Genomic DNA, 15,174 nt, shown 5'->3' with positions numbered 1-15,174 from the left:
GGGCGGCCTAGGGCGGGAGGCGGAAGGGCCCACGGCTGTACCCGGCATGGGGCCTTTCGCGGACGCCCCGAGTGCGGGGACGCGCCAAGTGGGGGCTGCGGCTTTTATTGTTCGCTTGTGATGGGCCCCGCGCACGACCGCTGCACCTTGCGCATGCGTCCTCCGCCGCGCCCTTCCGTGCGTGCGCGGCCCGCGGCCCGGCTGCGCGCTCGCGCCGGCGGTCACGTGTCCCAGGGCAGCCTCTTGCCCGGCACGAGGGGGCGGCTGCGGCTCTGGGGCTTTGCGCTGTGTGGGGGCGGAGGGAGTGCGCTGGGTTGTTTACCTACTTCTGCTGCGGCGCCGGCTGCAGGGTCTGGGCCTCATCAGGCTCGTGAGAGCCTCCCCGTGCCTTTCCCTGCACCGCTGCTGAAGGTGCCTCCGCGCGGCGGAGGGCGTCGGGCTCCGCTGAGTGCCCGCTGAGCCCCGTTCTCACGCAGCCCCTAGGTGTTTCTAGGACGGGTTTCGGTTGCAGACTGACTTCATGAGGTTCTCACAGGGCTGCAGGCAGATTCCACTGGCACAGGCGTTTGATTCCAGGTAGCAGCTTTTTAGAGGCAGAGGGGAAAGAGCTGCAGCTGCTTTTACTTCAGCACTGAAGCAAAAACTCGCTGTGTATTAGATAATTTAGGCACAGGCATTGCAAGCATTGTGAGTAACCTTTATACCAGCGGCTTACCCATTGAGTGTGGTGGAACTGCTTACTAGGCAAAACTGCAGACATACTTTCCTGGCAGGACCAGGTCCTTTCTATGTATAGAGCAAAATATATTGACAGTTTTACCCAAGGTGTGTTTGGGTGTAGTGCTGATGTTTCCGTAAGTTATTACCCCACTATTTAGATGAGAGAGAAATTGCCACCTGTAAAACAGCCTCATTATAAATACCGTAACAGCCCACCAAAACCTGTGTAGATATTTGGAGCCCTATTGTGCGTGTCCGAGCTGGTAGGAAGATGTGTTCTAGAAAAAAGGCAGGCAGGGTTCTTTGGGTTTTCGGGGCATTGAAGAATATCTTACGTTTACATTTAAGCTTCTTGCCACTTGGAAAATTTATCAGGAGAAGATGAAAGAAAATGTTCCTTAATTAACAAAAGTAAAAATACTAAGGCTTAGGTAGGAAGCAATAATGCTGTTGGAGGTGGGCAGCCCTTTTCAATTTCAGTTATAGTTCTAATGAAAACTTAAAGCACTTAGCAAGTATGTGAACAGCAATATATACTCTCAGGCACTCATAAACTATGTGATCCCCAGTGCAATGGTTTTCCTACTCTATCCACACTGCATCTGTAGATTTCATTGTAAGATCTGAGTCAGGGCCTGAGCCCTTTTTGAGAGAGAGGTCTGGGACAAATAATTGTAAAGCCTCTCTGTAGATCTGTTCAAGATTTGAAAATTACCAGCAGCAGGATTTTTAAATTACAACTTTTACCACAAGCCAGTTAAGAGGCTAGTAACTCTCTTTTCCTAAGAAAGCAAAACAGCTTGTACATTAAAAGATGGTGGGTGGGGTGGGGTTTAGAGTACATCTGAAGATAACAACATGAGCTTGGCCTGTGTGGATCTCCTTATTTTCTAGACTCTCCTGGAAGTAGGTTCCAAAGTAACTCCTTTAACAAGACAAGTTTTCTAGAACTGTTAAAAAAGAGAAAAATAATGGATAGTAGAGAACCCCGTTGAGCTATGAAAGAAACGCGATTTATTTGCTTCTGTGCACTGTGTCTTTCCAATTAACATTTTGTTTAAATGAAAGAATAATTTTGACAGGTGTAATTGTTTAATACAGGGGGGTGGGAGATTCACTTAAGGTTTCTGGTATAGGTTTGTGCTACTTCATCTTTGCTTCTGAAGGCAGTTTTGTATAAGTTAAATGAACCACCTCCTCTTTTTTTTATAGATGTTTACTGTGTATTCACCACCACGGGGGAAAAAATCTAATGAGCCACTATTAACGTACTACACATGTCTGGGGGTGGGACAGTCCAGGGCATATGCTGCATGCATTCCCCTGTATGCTCATTCTGATCTGGAATCAGGCCCACAGATTGGCCCCATGTACTAGAAAGTGCAGAGCCAGTCAAGCAGGGGCGCCTCATACAACGCACGCCCCATGCTGGCTTCATGCACGAGCTCCAAACTAATGTCAGTGCATGCAGGGCTGGTACATGATGTGCATGGCATGAGCTGCCTGCACTGAACTAGTCCTGTGTTTGACAACCCTGAACTAATGTGTTTGTGTTTGTGAGATATATAGATATACATGTCAAACCACTGTTTGTTGAAGGGACATATTTACACTATAAAAAGAACTGCATTTGTTCCGTTGACAACATCGTTCCCTGGCCACAACTCTGTTAGAGGTCATCCATGCTACAGATTTTAAAGAAATCCCTGGTTTGGTTGAATTTGAAAAAGGGAACAAAAGATGAAGTAGCAGAAACCTATAACTAGAAAGCACTTGACTTCAAACCAACACAGCTAACCATGCGTCTGCTCATGGACGGTACCACACTTGTAATGGACTGCAGTAAGTCTACACAAGAAACTTACTCTATTCATGTCCTTTCACAGCAACTAATGACATCGGCTTCAAACCACGAAAGCTTGTACTATACACGTATACAATATCTGCTTTAGTTAGTCTGTAAGGTGCAAATCTACCCTATCTTCTATTTTTAAATGTAAATATACTTTAAGGATCACTTTCTTTTGAGGTTCTGAGGACCTTCGGCAAAGCCTCAGCAATACCATGTATGTAATTGCTCCAGTTTCAACAATTAGTTGCTAGCCTTTTGGTGTACCTGCAGCAGCCAGTAAGCCTAGGATGGATAGGGAAAACTAAAAATTATTCCTGCTAGGTACTTACTAGTGTGGTTCATATTTTGTATGTGTTTAGGATTTGTGCTACTACACCTACGTGGGTGGTTGGCCGTCAGTTGCAAGAATTGGTGGAAAATTCTAGAGGTACGGCCTGAATGCTCTCAGCTGCCTTTTAATCAAGTGGAAATTGAGCATACACTGTGTGATTGGTCCCTGTATGGTACTGGGCGCGTCTACAGGAGACTCCCATGGCAAAGTAGATTAATTCTACTGAGCATTAGCGCAGCGTGAAAAAACCATGCTAATGTGCAGTAGAATTAGCCTACTGCAAGTTAGCATTACTTAAAAAGCATGCACTGGTGCCAGTGCACACTAGTGCAGATTACGGTGCTTTAAAATAGTACCTGTTTAATAAACACGTAGATGTGCCCACCTCTTCTCATTTTTTAATCTTGCTATTTGGAAAAGTAATCTGTCCTTGTCAAAAATTTAATTTTTTTTGTTTGCAAAATTAGACAGCAGACTTGCGTGGAATTTTCTCAGTACTAAAATGCATCATTTAATTAGATAAATCCAGTTAATCATACAGTCATAAAATTGGGGTTGGAAGGGACCTTAGGAGGTCACCAGTCATCTAGTCCAACTCGCTGCACAAAGCAGGAGCACCCCCAACTAGGTCATCCCAACCAAGGCTTTGTCTAGTTAGGTTTTTAAAGCCTCTAAGGATGGTTATGCCACCATCTCTCTGGGTAGCTGTCCCAGTGTTTTATTACCCTCCTAGTGAGAGTTTTTCCAGACATCTAACCCAAACTTCCCTTGCTGCAACTTGAGACCATTGCTCCTTGTTCTGTCAGCTGCCACCACTGCGAACAGCGAGCCCCATCCTCTTTGGAACCACCCTTCAGATAGATGAAGACTGCTATGAAATCCCCCCTCAGTCTTCTCTTTTCCAGGCTCTAAGTCCAGCTCCTTCAGCCTCTCCTCAGAAGTCATGTGCCCTAGCCCCCTAATCATTTTTGTGGCTGTGCAGTAGACTCTTTTCAATTTGTCCACATCCTTTTGGTAGGGGGGGCCCAAAACTGGTCACAGTGTTCTCTGTGTGGCCTCACCAGTGCCAAATAGAGAGGAATAATTACTTCCTTTGATCTACTGAAAACAATTCTACTAATGCAGCCTCATATGCTGTTAGCCTGCTTCGCAATCAAGACACACTGCTGGCTCATATTCAGCTTATTGTCTGCTGTAACCCCCAGGTCTTTTACTGCAGATCTGTTATTTAGCCAGCCAGTTCCCAGCCTGTACCAGTGCATGGTATTGTTCCATCCTAAGTGCAGGCCTTTGCACTTGCCATTATTTAACCTCCTGAGGTTTCTCTTGGTCCGATCCTCCAATTGTCTAGGTCTTTCTAACAAATTTGACAAGTTTTTATATTTACATTTTGGCAAGTTGCATATGTAAAAAAGCAAAGAATATCACAAACTAGCCTCTCTGTAATCTAGCATCTTCCCTTACGTAAAATAATTTAGGATTACTCATATAAAATATTTTAGAGGCTAAGGACTCAGTTGGAAATTGTTACTGGGTTATTAATTGTGAAATTACTACTATAAACTGGCTTAAACCTGGTTTTCTTAGAGGTATAAGCTTTGGCAGCAGTCATAAGAAGTGTTTATGGCTATGGGAATAATTTGAGAATACCTGAGCACTACGTTTGTAGTTGGAAAAGTAGGTGGTTTGAAGATTTCATAGATTAGGGCTGGAGGGGACCTCAGAAGATCATCGAGTCCAGCCCCCTGCCCGAGGGGCAGGAAGTCAGCTGGGGTCATAGGATCCCAGAAAGATAAACATCCAAATTTCTCTTGAAGGTGTTCAATGTAGGTGCTTGAACCGCCTCCGATGGCAGGCTATTCCAGACCTTGGGGGTTTGGACAGTAAAGAAATTCTTCCTTATGTCCAGCCTAAAATGGTCTTAAAGTAGTTTATAACTGTTTGACCTCGTCATCCCTTGAGGCGCTCTGGTGAACAGACGTTCCCTCAGATACTGGTGGTCACCCCTGATAAACAAAGATGGCCATCAGATCACCCCTGAGCCTGCACTTTTTCCAAGCTAAAGAGCCCCATAGCTCTCAGCCTGTCGTCGTAAGTTCTGTTTTCCTGACCTCTGATCATGTATGTGGCTCTTCTCTGGACTCTCAAGCATCTCTGCATCCTTTTTGAATTGTGGGGCCCAAAACTGGACGTGGTACTCCAGCTGCGGCCTTACCAAGGCCAAGTACAAAGGGAAAATGACGTCCTGGGATTTGGTTGAGAAGCATCTGTGGATGCAAGCCAGCATTTTGGTCGCTTTACTAGCCACAGCATCACATTGCAGGCTTATGTTCATCTTGTGGTCAGTGATGACCCCCAAGTCTCTTTCTTCCGTGGTGCTAGCCAGTGTAGCCCTGCCAAGCCTAAAAGGATGTTGCAAGTTCTTCCTCCCAAGGTGGAGAACCTTGCATTTTTCAGTGTTAAACACCACCAGGTTCTCATCTGCCCATTTGCTGAGCCTGTCCACGTCAGTCTGGATCGCCTGCCTGTCTTCAGGTGTGGATGTTTTGCCCCAGAGTTTGGTGTCATCGGCGAACTTGGGCAGTCCACTTCTGACTCCAGTGTCCACATCATTAATGAAGATGTTGAACAGTATGGGTCCAAGGACAGAGCTTTGGGGGACCCCACTGGTCACAGGGCACCATGATGATTGACTTTCGTCAGTTACCTCCCTCTGGGTCGGTCCGACCGACCATGGAGCCAATTTCCCAGCCGGCGGATCGTGGTGGACCCAAGGCCACAATTGGCCAGTTTCACCAAGAGGTGATCATGGGATACCAGATCGAAGGCTTTTTTTGAAGTCAAGATATATGACATCAATCTCTTCTCCCTTGTCCAGGTGATAGGTCACCTACATTTAGTTTCTGTTTTGGATAGTTTCTTATTCAGGTAGTAATGAATCTATCTATTAGAGCCACCACTGAAATCAGGACAAACTCATGAATGGAAATTGTGGAATTAGATCCTTACATGTTTACTTTTTCCACTATTTCTGAGTAGCTGTTTACAGTGTTACTGTGCCTATCAAAATAGTTATTTCTTTCTAGTATGGAAGGATTCAAAACTTCCATTTGGAATTGGGCACCCCAGCTGTACAAAGAACAAACTTTCTTTGCTTTTGAGACATTTATATACTAATCAGGGTTGTCTAGCTTCTGAGCTAGTCACACCCCACTAGCCACATCAGTGGGGCAGCAGGCTGAACAGGCCACACCAGTGTGAGCCATGGTTCTGGCCCCCTTCCCAGTCGCACATGACAGGAATTTTCCCCTCTTCATCCCCTTGCTGCACAGGGGCACCCTCTAGATACTGTGGGTTGCACCATACCGCAACCCTCTTTGGGGTGATCATAGGAAGTAGAAGCCAGAGGAGGGAGGGGAAGGTTGAAGACTGACTGCTACTGTGGCAGCTGGCTAGGAGCACACAGGTACTATAAATTCATTTAAAGGACAGCATGAAACAAGTATATTTGTACAAATATTAGGAGAGAAGGGATAGAAAGAATAACGGGGAGATTAAGAAAGTGATGTGGTAGTTCGTTTTCTTCAGATGCCCTTTATGTATTCCTTGTTGTGGGATTGGTGCCCCTGATCAGTAGAATTTTCTGGAAGGCGATGGCTGTTTTCCCTGCCACCCTCATGGGGGATGCCAAGTGTACAGAAGGGGTTGTGGCCTCAGTTCTTTCTTCAGTGAAGCTAGGGATAGAAATCCCAGTTTAAGTGATCCAAAACTGGTTTAAATCTGTAACAGAAAAGAAGTTCAGTGCACATAAACCACTTTAAAAATAGCTAAAATCAGTTTAAAATAAACCTGGTTGAATGTAGTACCAGACTTAACTGATTTAAGTCAAATCAGTTTATGGAACTTTTGTCCTAGATCTATTCCCAATTCAAGTTAACTCACAGTCCCCCATCATCCCAGAAGGCTTTGCAGCCCTGGACTGTGCTGTCTGCTCTAGAGGAGCAGGGCTGGCCCCTCCCATAGCTATCACAGAGCTAAGGCACTAAAGCCTCTGCTCCCAGCCAGCACCTTATCTGCCAGGGAGGATGTAGGGGGCAAGGTCTCTAGCCCCCTGTCTGTACAGGACAAGGGGAAAGAAAGCACTGTCAGTGGGGGCTTTTCATCCTCACAACAGCCTGGCAGATAGGATTGGCATTGGCTTGGCCACTCCCAGCCTCCCACCTCCAAGAGGGGAAGTGGAGTAGGAGGGGAACGCACTGCTCTGGCACCAGCCCCTGCCCCCTTCCCCAGCCAGGGCCTGCTTGGTGCGGGAGGGAGGCCCCGCCAGGGGCTTCCCAGTTCTTCACAGCCCAGATCCCCAGGCTGGGATCAGCTCAGCCTCGCCCTGTCTCTAGCCTCCACCTGTGAGAGGTGGAGAGTGAGCAAACCAGCCCAGCTGGGTACTGGTTCCCCTAGCTGGGGTCTGCTAGGGGCGGGGAAAGGGAAACCCCCACCAGGGGCTTTCACTCCCATGCAGCCTGGCTCACCAAATTGTTGTGGGCTTAGCCCCACGCACCCGCTCCTCCCAGAAGTCTGGGAGTGGGGAAGGGAATGCACTTGTCTGGTGCTGGCCCTGGCTCCCCCAGTCAGGGTCTGCCGAACATGGGGCTATGAAAGCCTCCACCAGGAGTTTTCATAATCCCACAGTCTGGTGAGCCAGCAGGGGATCAGATGGTATGTTCCTCCCTTACCTCACTTCCTTTCTTGGAGGTAGGAGGTTGGGGAGTGTGTGGGCCTGAGCTTATTGGCCCAGCAAGCCAGGCTGCAGGGGAACAGAAACCTCTGTGGGGGCTTCCCATCCTCCGCACTGGGCAGACCCAAGCTGTGGGGGGCACTGCTTTGCAGTGGTTGGGCTGAGCTGATCCCTGCCCAGTGAGCTCAGCTTCAGGGGAGCAAAAACCCTATGGTGGAGTCTTTCCCTGACCCTGGGCAGGCTCAGGCTGGGGGAGGGGATCAGTGCCCGGCTGGCTGTGTTTTCCTCCCAACCCATCTAACAGGAATGAGGCTGAGGAGGGGATGAAGCTGAGCCAATTGGATCCCTGGTAGCCAGGCTGTGGAGGGGTGAAAAACCCACCTGGTGGGGAAAAGCCCCCACTCCTGGGGGACCAGGGCCGGGTGCTGCATACTCCCTCCCCAGCCCCCTCAGAGGCGGGGCCCAGGGAGAGATTTTTCTGCTGGCTCTCCCTTCGTGGCTGACAGCATGGGGGGTGGCCTGTGTCTAGCAGCCAGTCAGGCCTGGGCTTCCACTGTGCTGGATTTAGCAGCCTGAGGCAGCTGGTCCTTAAGCATGATGCATGTGAGCACCCTAGGCTACCAGCCTGTGGCAGTACAGGCTTCTGCCTGTCCTGGCCACCCAAACACTGAACAGAAGTTGAGTTTGTTATTGGTTCAAGCTACACAGCTTAGAAAAACGAGTGATTTTTAACCAATTTTGTCTTAGGCATTCTGAACCTCTGTACTTAGCCTGAATGCTTAGCAAGCTTAGATTGTCTGCAGCATCATCAATGCTTTCTTTGTTGTTTTTTCCTCCGCCATTTCAGAGCTCTTTTAATTTTCATTTGCCAGTTAATACTGACTTATTAATAGAGCAAAGAAGAAATAATGTCTTTCTGGTGTATTTGCCTGGATCAGCATTTAGTGGCATGGCTGTTTCTTCCCCAGCTGATGAGGATTCTCCTCAAATGCAGTTGAATAAGTTTGGGACAGTAAAAGTCTACTGTTGACTTTGATCTGCCAACCTAAGTGGTTCTGCCCGGTTGAAGTAGCATCCATGTCTTCATTTTAATAGTTTGAGTAATCCTAGTGCCAAAGCTGTAGTACGCTAAACAGATACTAGTGGTGTACCAGTAAAGATAAAGATTTTCTTGCCTGATGCCAATAGTCAATGATTAACCAACCATATTGGCCAATGCCAATCCGATAACCAATATTTAGTAATAGTGCAAGGCATTTTAAACTGCTGACATAAATTTTTGTTTGTTTGTTTGTTTTGTATTTATAGCACATGTCTCCTGCCTGCTCCAGCCCTCAGTGAGGAAAGCGGTGACCATGTTATTCCCATACACGTTACAGCCTTGCCCACGGCTCTTACCTGCAGGCCCATGCAACATCCCAGGCGGGTGGGGCAGACGTTTGCGTGGATAGTGGCGCCAGGTTGGAGCCCCAGAGCACACTGCTGCCTCAGTGATGCCAAGCCCCACAGCTGAGCTGCAGCCACTAGGGAGAAGCTGCTTTTGCAAAGGCACCCGATGGAGCAAAATGTCCCTTGTGCAGCACCTTACCCTGCCCACGCACAGCCCAGTATCTCCACAGCAGCCCCAATGCTCAGATCTCTGCTATGCATGCAGCGTTGCCATGGCAGCAACAGGAGCTGGTAACAGTCCCTTTGCTGAGAACAGTGCCCTGTGACCATTCCCCAATGCTCCCCCCTCTCCTCCTGCTCTCCAGGACCTGTAGTCTGCCACAGGCTCAGGCTTGTGGTGAAGTACGGGGACTGGACTACACTCGCCAGGGTGCTCCAGGAACACGACTGTAATTAACAGCTGCAACAACCAAAAAAAGTTGATAACGTCATCTGTCCTTTTATTGGTGCCAATCCAATAGCCAAGTGATATATTAAAACAGGTAATACCTAACAGGTACCATTCAGTAGAATATCAGATACCGTGGCTCAGTTTAATTTAATAAAGGCCCTGGTGCTGTTAGTCTCAAGTCTGTATTCATCTCAGGCAACTTGATCTGCTACTAAGGTTTGGGCACTGCCAGTATTAACAAACCAGAAATGCCAGTATTAGCAAACCCCGTAGCCCACCCTGCCCCCCACTTCCAGTGCTGCTACCGCCCACCCCAAGTGCAGCCCCAGGCCAGCCTCCCCCCCCAGCCGGGAAGAACACAGTACAGTCTGCAGCAGCAGCCCACCCTCACCTTGTGCATAGATCTAGGGGGCACATGCCCCCTATGCCAACTCTGGGGAGCGCATGCAGCGGCGGGAGCCACCTCTCTCCTCCCTGCACCCCCAGACGATCCACTCGCAGCTCTGTCCTGTGTCCCATCCCAGCTGGGCAGCACCTGCCTGAGCCCTGCTCCTTCCTCGCTGCTGAGGCCTCAATTTGCCCACTTCCCCACACCCTTGGCCCCTTCCCCCACCCCTTCCCCCCCCAACTCACTTACCAGCTGGATGCTGCTTTCCAGGCTGCTGTGCTGCATATCAGCAATTGGATCAGTATCAGCTGATAAGTCTCGTTAATAATCAGTCATCGGTATTGGCCCAAAACATTTTTATTGTTGCACCCTTACTGTACATTACTGTTCCATCTACATTTATGTCAGCTACTTCTAATTTGATATTGGTCTTGTGCCTTACTCTTCCCAGCTCTGAAAGCTGTTTTTATTGTGTGCATGATACCATCAGCTATCATAAATGCTCTCTCTCATGTCAGCAAAATAGTACAAAATACCCTAGCCAGTAAAACCTAGATGCTTGAGTTACAGTTCTGTGAAGCATCTCTTAATAACTAGTTTACTGTGTATCTCCAGAGTATGTCCCCAAGAATTTGTCCATTGGTGCTAATAAACATTTGTGGAAACTGTCATATTTTGGTCTGTCAGTTGCAGAGTATTTTAGAATCTCTATAGTTGAAATCACAGCTAGATTCCTGCATCTTCTTCCTCTGAAGTATCTGGACTGCCCATAATCATAGAGATTTAATGTTGTTATCAGTTTGTTTAACAGTCCTGCTCATGGATTATGCTAGGTACTTTATGGACACAGAACCAAAGGATGGTCACTGTCTCCAAAGAGTGTACAGGCCAAGTATAAGAAGCATCAGATAAATACAGACAGGAACCTACATGGAAACAATGCAAAAAAACAAATGCCCTGCATAATGGGTGGTGCTGTGAGCACAAAAGTAGGCTAACTTGTCAAGTTTTATGTACATCTCTGAGCAAAGGGGAGTTTTAAGGAGAAGCTTGAAGGAGGCTATATTATCTATCGCAAGTAGAGGTGCACCGATACGTCAGTCCAGTGTCGGATCGTTACCAATATAAAGAAAATTTTCTGCATCAGAAATTGGCCCAATGCGGCTGGTAATTTGTCTGATAAATGCCCATGCATGTGCACAGCCACAGCACAGCATGTATGTAGTGAGAAGCAGAGCCAACAGTGTGGAGTGCTGTATGCAGCTGGTAAGTCTGGTGTGGCGGAAGGGGGATGGAGGGTGGTGGTGGGGGGGGGGCAGATCAAGGCCCCCACAGTGAGGAAGGGTGCATGGTCGGGGCTGGGGCAGGGGCTGCCTAGCTAGGGTGGGCACAGGACATGGGGCGGGCAGCTCCCATCTCTGCACACAGCTCATCCGATGTTGGTCTGGGTGGCTTCAGCCGTTCATCCACAAGAGCATGGGGAGCGGGAATGTGTGCCCCCACATCTGTGTGGGGCAGGATGAGCTGGGGCTGAGCTCTTCCCAACCAGGGAGATTGCAGGGCACATACCTCCTGCCCCCATGCCCTCCCAGACAAGCAGCAGGACCAGTGGTGGAAGTTGCTACGTGAGCACTGGACAAGCCACATGCAGCAGTGGGACCCTGCTCCCCTGACAAGCTGCACCTCTGTGCCATGCCCACCCCCACGCCATGCATGCAGATCCAAGGGGCACATCCCCACACCCCCCAGACAAGCCACTTGTGGCTCTGTCCCATGCCCCTCCCTGCCCTGTCCTGGCTGGTCAGTGCCTGCCCCAGCCCCATTCGTTCCCTCTGTCACTGCAGGGGGCTTGATCTGCCCCTCCCCCTCACCTCCAGACCCCTTCCTTCCCCTTTCACCGCACCAGACTTACCAGCTGGGTGCAGCTCTTCAAGCTGAAGAGCTGAGTATCGGAAATTGGGTAGGTGTCGACCAATATGACTCCTTAAAAATCGGCTGTTGGTGTCGGCCCCAAAAATCTTGATTGGTGCACATCTAATAGCAAGTCTTGAGGTTCAAATCAGGGATCAGCAACCCCTGGCACGCATGCCAATTAGTGGCACGTGGAGACATTTTTCCCTCCACTCCAGGAGGCATGTGAGGAAATTGTTTTAAAACTTTTTTTTTTTAAGTTGCCACTGGTCCCAGTGCAGGGGCAGGCACTGGGAACAGTCAGGATAACACAGGCAGACACATGGGCTGTGTTCTGCTAACTCCGCCCCCTGTCCCTGGGCTTGGCTCTCCAGCCCAGCCTGGCCCCTAGAGGGGAGGTGTGAGGGGGTGATGGGGAAGAGCTGTGCAGGGCCACTGCACTCAAAGCTGTCAGCAGGTGAGTGGGCCCAGGGCTTGGGCAGATGGACACCCTGTCTCACCAAGGTAGGGGCAGCACTGGGGTGCTGAGGGCTGGGGCTAGGCGGTGCAGGGAGAAGCAGTGGGCAGCTGGGCCCGTGGGAAGTGGTGCTGCCCCAGGGCTCCATGGGCTCAGGCCTTGGGGGATGAGAATGACAAGTGGGATCCAAGATAGGGCCTGGCCCACACAGCTCCGCAGGAATGGTGCGTAGCTGCCCTGCCTGTAAGGGACTGCCACGTGGCCAAAGCAGGGTGCCGGGCTCCAAGGCTTCTGGCTCTGAGCTCAACCTACTTGCATGCTGGGCAAAGCACAAGCAGGGCAGAGCCCCACCCCCAGGGGAGGGGACTGACCATAGGAGCTCCTGGGAGCAGCCGCGGCTGTAGCTGCCCTGGCCTTGCCCACCTGCAGCACCCCTCGAGGGGTCAGGGCTGGGTCAGGCACTGTGTAGGGTCACTGCATTACAGGCTCCCAGCCAGCTCAATCCTGAGCACTGCCTGCGGCAGCTGTTCCCAGAACCTGGAGGGCTCCCTCCATGACCCGGGGGACTCTGCCCCACTTGTGCTTTGCCTGGTGCACACAGAGCCTGAGCCTGGAGCTCCCCAACCCCAGTATCCTGCCCCTGCCAGGCAGCATCTCCCCTTTTTCTTTCTTTCTCTCTTTTTCTCTCTTTTTTCCTTCTCTATTTTCTCCTTTGTTTCCTTTCTCTCTCTGCTCTTTTTCTCTTCTCTCTTTCTCTTCTGTCCTTTTTTCTCTCTCCCCTCTTTTTGTCTTCTCTTTTTTCTTTCTCTTTCCCTTATTCTCTTTCTCTCTGTTCTCTTTCTTTTCTTTCTCTCATCACAACATGCTTAACAAAAAAGACTACACAAGAACAAAGACAGTATATGAAGTTGTATTTGTCACCAGATTTAGAACTTTTAGAAAATCTGGTATTTGCCATAAAAAAAGACATAATCTATGATCATTAACTATATTAATATGCAGTATGTCTTGCCATGAAGCCTCCGACCCGGTTTTGTTTTTCCAGCATGCCAGCACTCCGGTACCTTACAGGGTAGACATTGCAGTTTTTTCTGCACTGGCCAGAAATGTTGCCTACCCCAGTTCAGATGTTATAACCAAGAGCTTATTCACTGTGCATACAAATCTAATAGTTTGGTGGGGTTGGGCACTCACAACTCTTCAATTAGGACCTATGTTTTGACAGTTTTATCCAGTTTCATTGAAAGGTTCATCTGCATTTACTGACAAATAAAATATTAGCAGCAGCTACACTTTTGCCCTCATAGATCTGATTCCTCTATAGAGTTTTTCCAACCCCTGCCCAAAATTTAAAAAATATATATTTAAAAATGTGAAGAAATGAATATGTTAAAAACTGAGTTCTGAAGTAGTTTGCTGCTACATACACGACATGCCTGACATAAAACACTCCTCCCAAGGAGTGTCCTTCCATACACATTCCTTTATTTACTTACTCTTAAACCAGGCATCTGCAACTACTAATGTTAAGCGATGGGGAAATAATCAGCTAACAGAGTGCATACAGGAAAATGCAAGTGGAGGAGGTTTTCATGAATAGTCTGTAGTCCCTAGTATTATAATGAGGTGTATGCTTGTGAATAGAATATGAGAGCTGTTAAGTGGCTTACTTTTGATTTCTTTGGTGTAGATTTGTTATAGGTATGTTGTCCTTTAAAAACTGTAACTTTCTTTTGATGAAGAGTTTTGTATGTATGTATTAATAGGATGCCAGTAACTTGTTTCAATTACTAGCATACTTGGCACGCTGTTTGTTACCACAGTACAACATTTACAGACAAGTCAGGGGGGATCAGCAGGCACTGGAGAAGTCCCTGTTCCCCCGAGCACTGCCAGGAGTGATGAGGAATAATGGTCACAAGCTGGCAGAGGGTAGATTTAGGCTAGATATCAGGAGGTGCTACTTCAGTGTCAGGGTGGCTAGGATCTGGAACCAACTTCCAAGAGAAGTGGTGCTGGCTCCTACCTACCCTGGGGATCTTTAAGAGAAGGTTAGATGTACACCTTGCTGGGGTCGTTTGACCCCAGTACTCTTTCCTGCCATGGCAGGGGGTCAGACTAGATGATCTACTCAGGTCCCTGCCGACCCTAGAAATTATGAAACTATTTGCCAAAAACACTACTAACATACCAGCTTTTTTTTCCCTATAGTTTAACAGAACTTCAGACCATCTTGTCTTATTATATGCAGGATAGAAATATGAAAGTTTTAAATTTGGTGTCAAAATTTGCTCCTTGACTTAGTTTCACATTTGTCAGATGATCCTAGTATTACAGATGTTCCAAACCTTGTAGATAAATCCAGACAGGTAAAAAAAAAAAAAAAAGAGGAAGACCACACAGTAATAAAATTGTGTGTATAAAGTAAGGCCATACCCAACAAATACTTGCGTGTACTTAAGTATATTTTATGTAAGTAGATCTTTTAAGTTCTTTAGGAATACTCTTGGATATAAGTAATTGCAGAATGTAAAAGGCAAGGTTCATAAGGAAACACAAAATAATATGACCAGCTAGATCAGGGGTGAGCAAAATATGGCCCGGCCCACAAGGCCATTCTGTCCAGCTCGCGGGGCCCCTAAAAATGTAGAAAATTAATATTTATCTGCCCTTGGTTCCTGTCAAAAATGGCAGGAACCAAGGGCAGTAGGACCCAGGGGAAGCCCAGCAGGCTTCCAAAACAGCAGGGCCCGCTTGCCCACCCAGCTGGAAACTCCAGTGGGGGTTTCTGGCCTGGGAGCACGTGGCTGCCCCGGCAGCATGGGAACTTCAGGTAGGGGTTGGGGGACACGAGAAGGGTGGTGAGGGGGGAACCTGGGCAGGGAAGCAAGGGGAAAGCCCCGCGCTGCAGCCGCCTGTAGCCCACCTTGGGCTGCCTGTGCC

General features: G+C 48.4%; 1 protein-coding gene across 2 annotated transcripts in view; it reads left to right on the top strand.

The window, feature by feature from the left end:
• The window catches only part of ZNF711 (zinc finger protein 711), a 47,195-nt gene that overhangs the window by 574 nt on the left and 31,447 nt on the right, over positions 1-15,174 (top strand). The window lies entirely within an intron of this gene.

Source organism: Crocodylus porosus, unplaced genomic scaffold (assembly GCF_001723895.1).
Source record: "Crocodylus porosus isolate Cpor-Errol unplaced genomic scaffold, CroPor_comp1, whole genome shotgun sequence".
NCBI classification, from domain to species: Eukaryota; Metazoa; Chordata; order Crocodylia; family Crocodylidae; genus Crocodylus; species Crocodylus porosus.
This window is presented reverse-complemented; position numbering and strand designations above follow the sequence as displayed.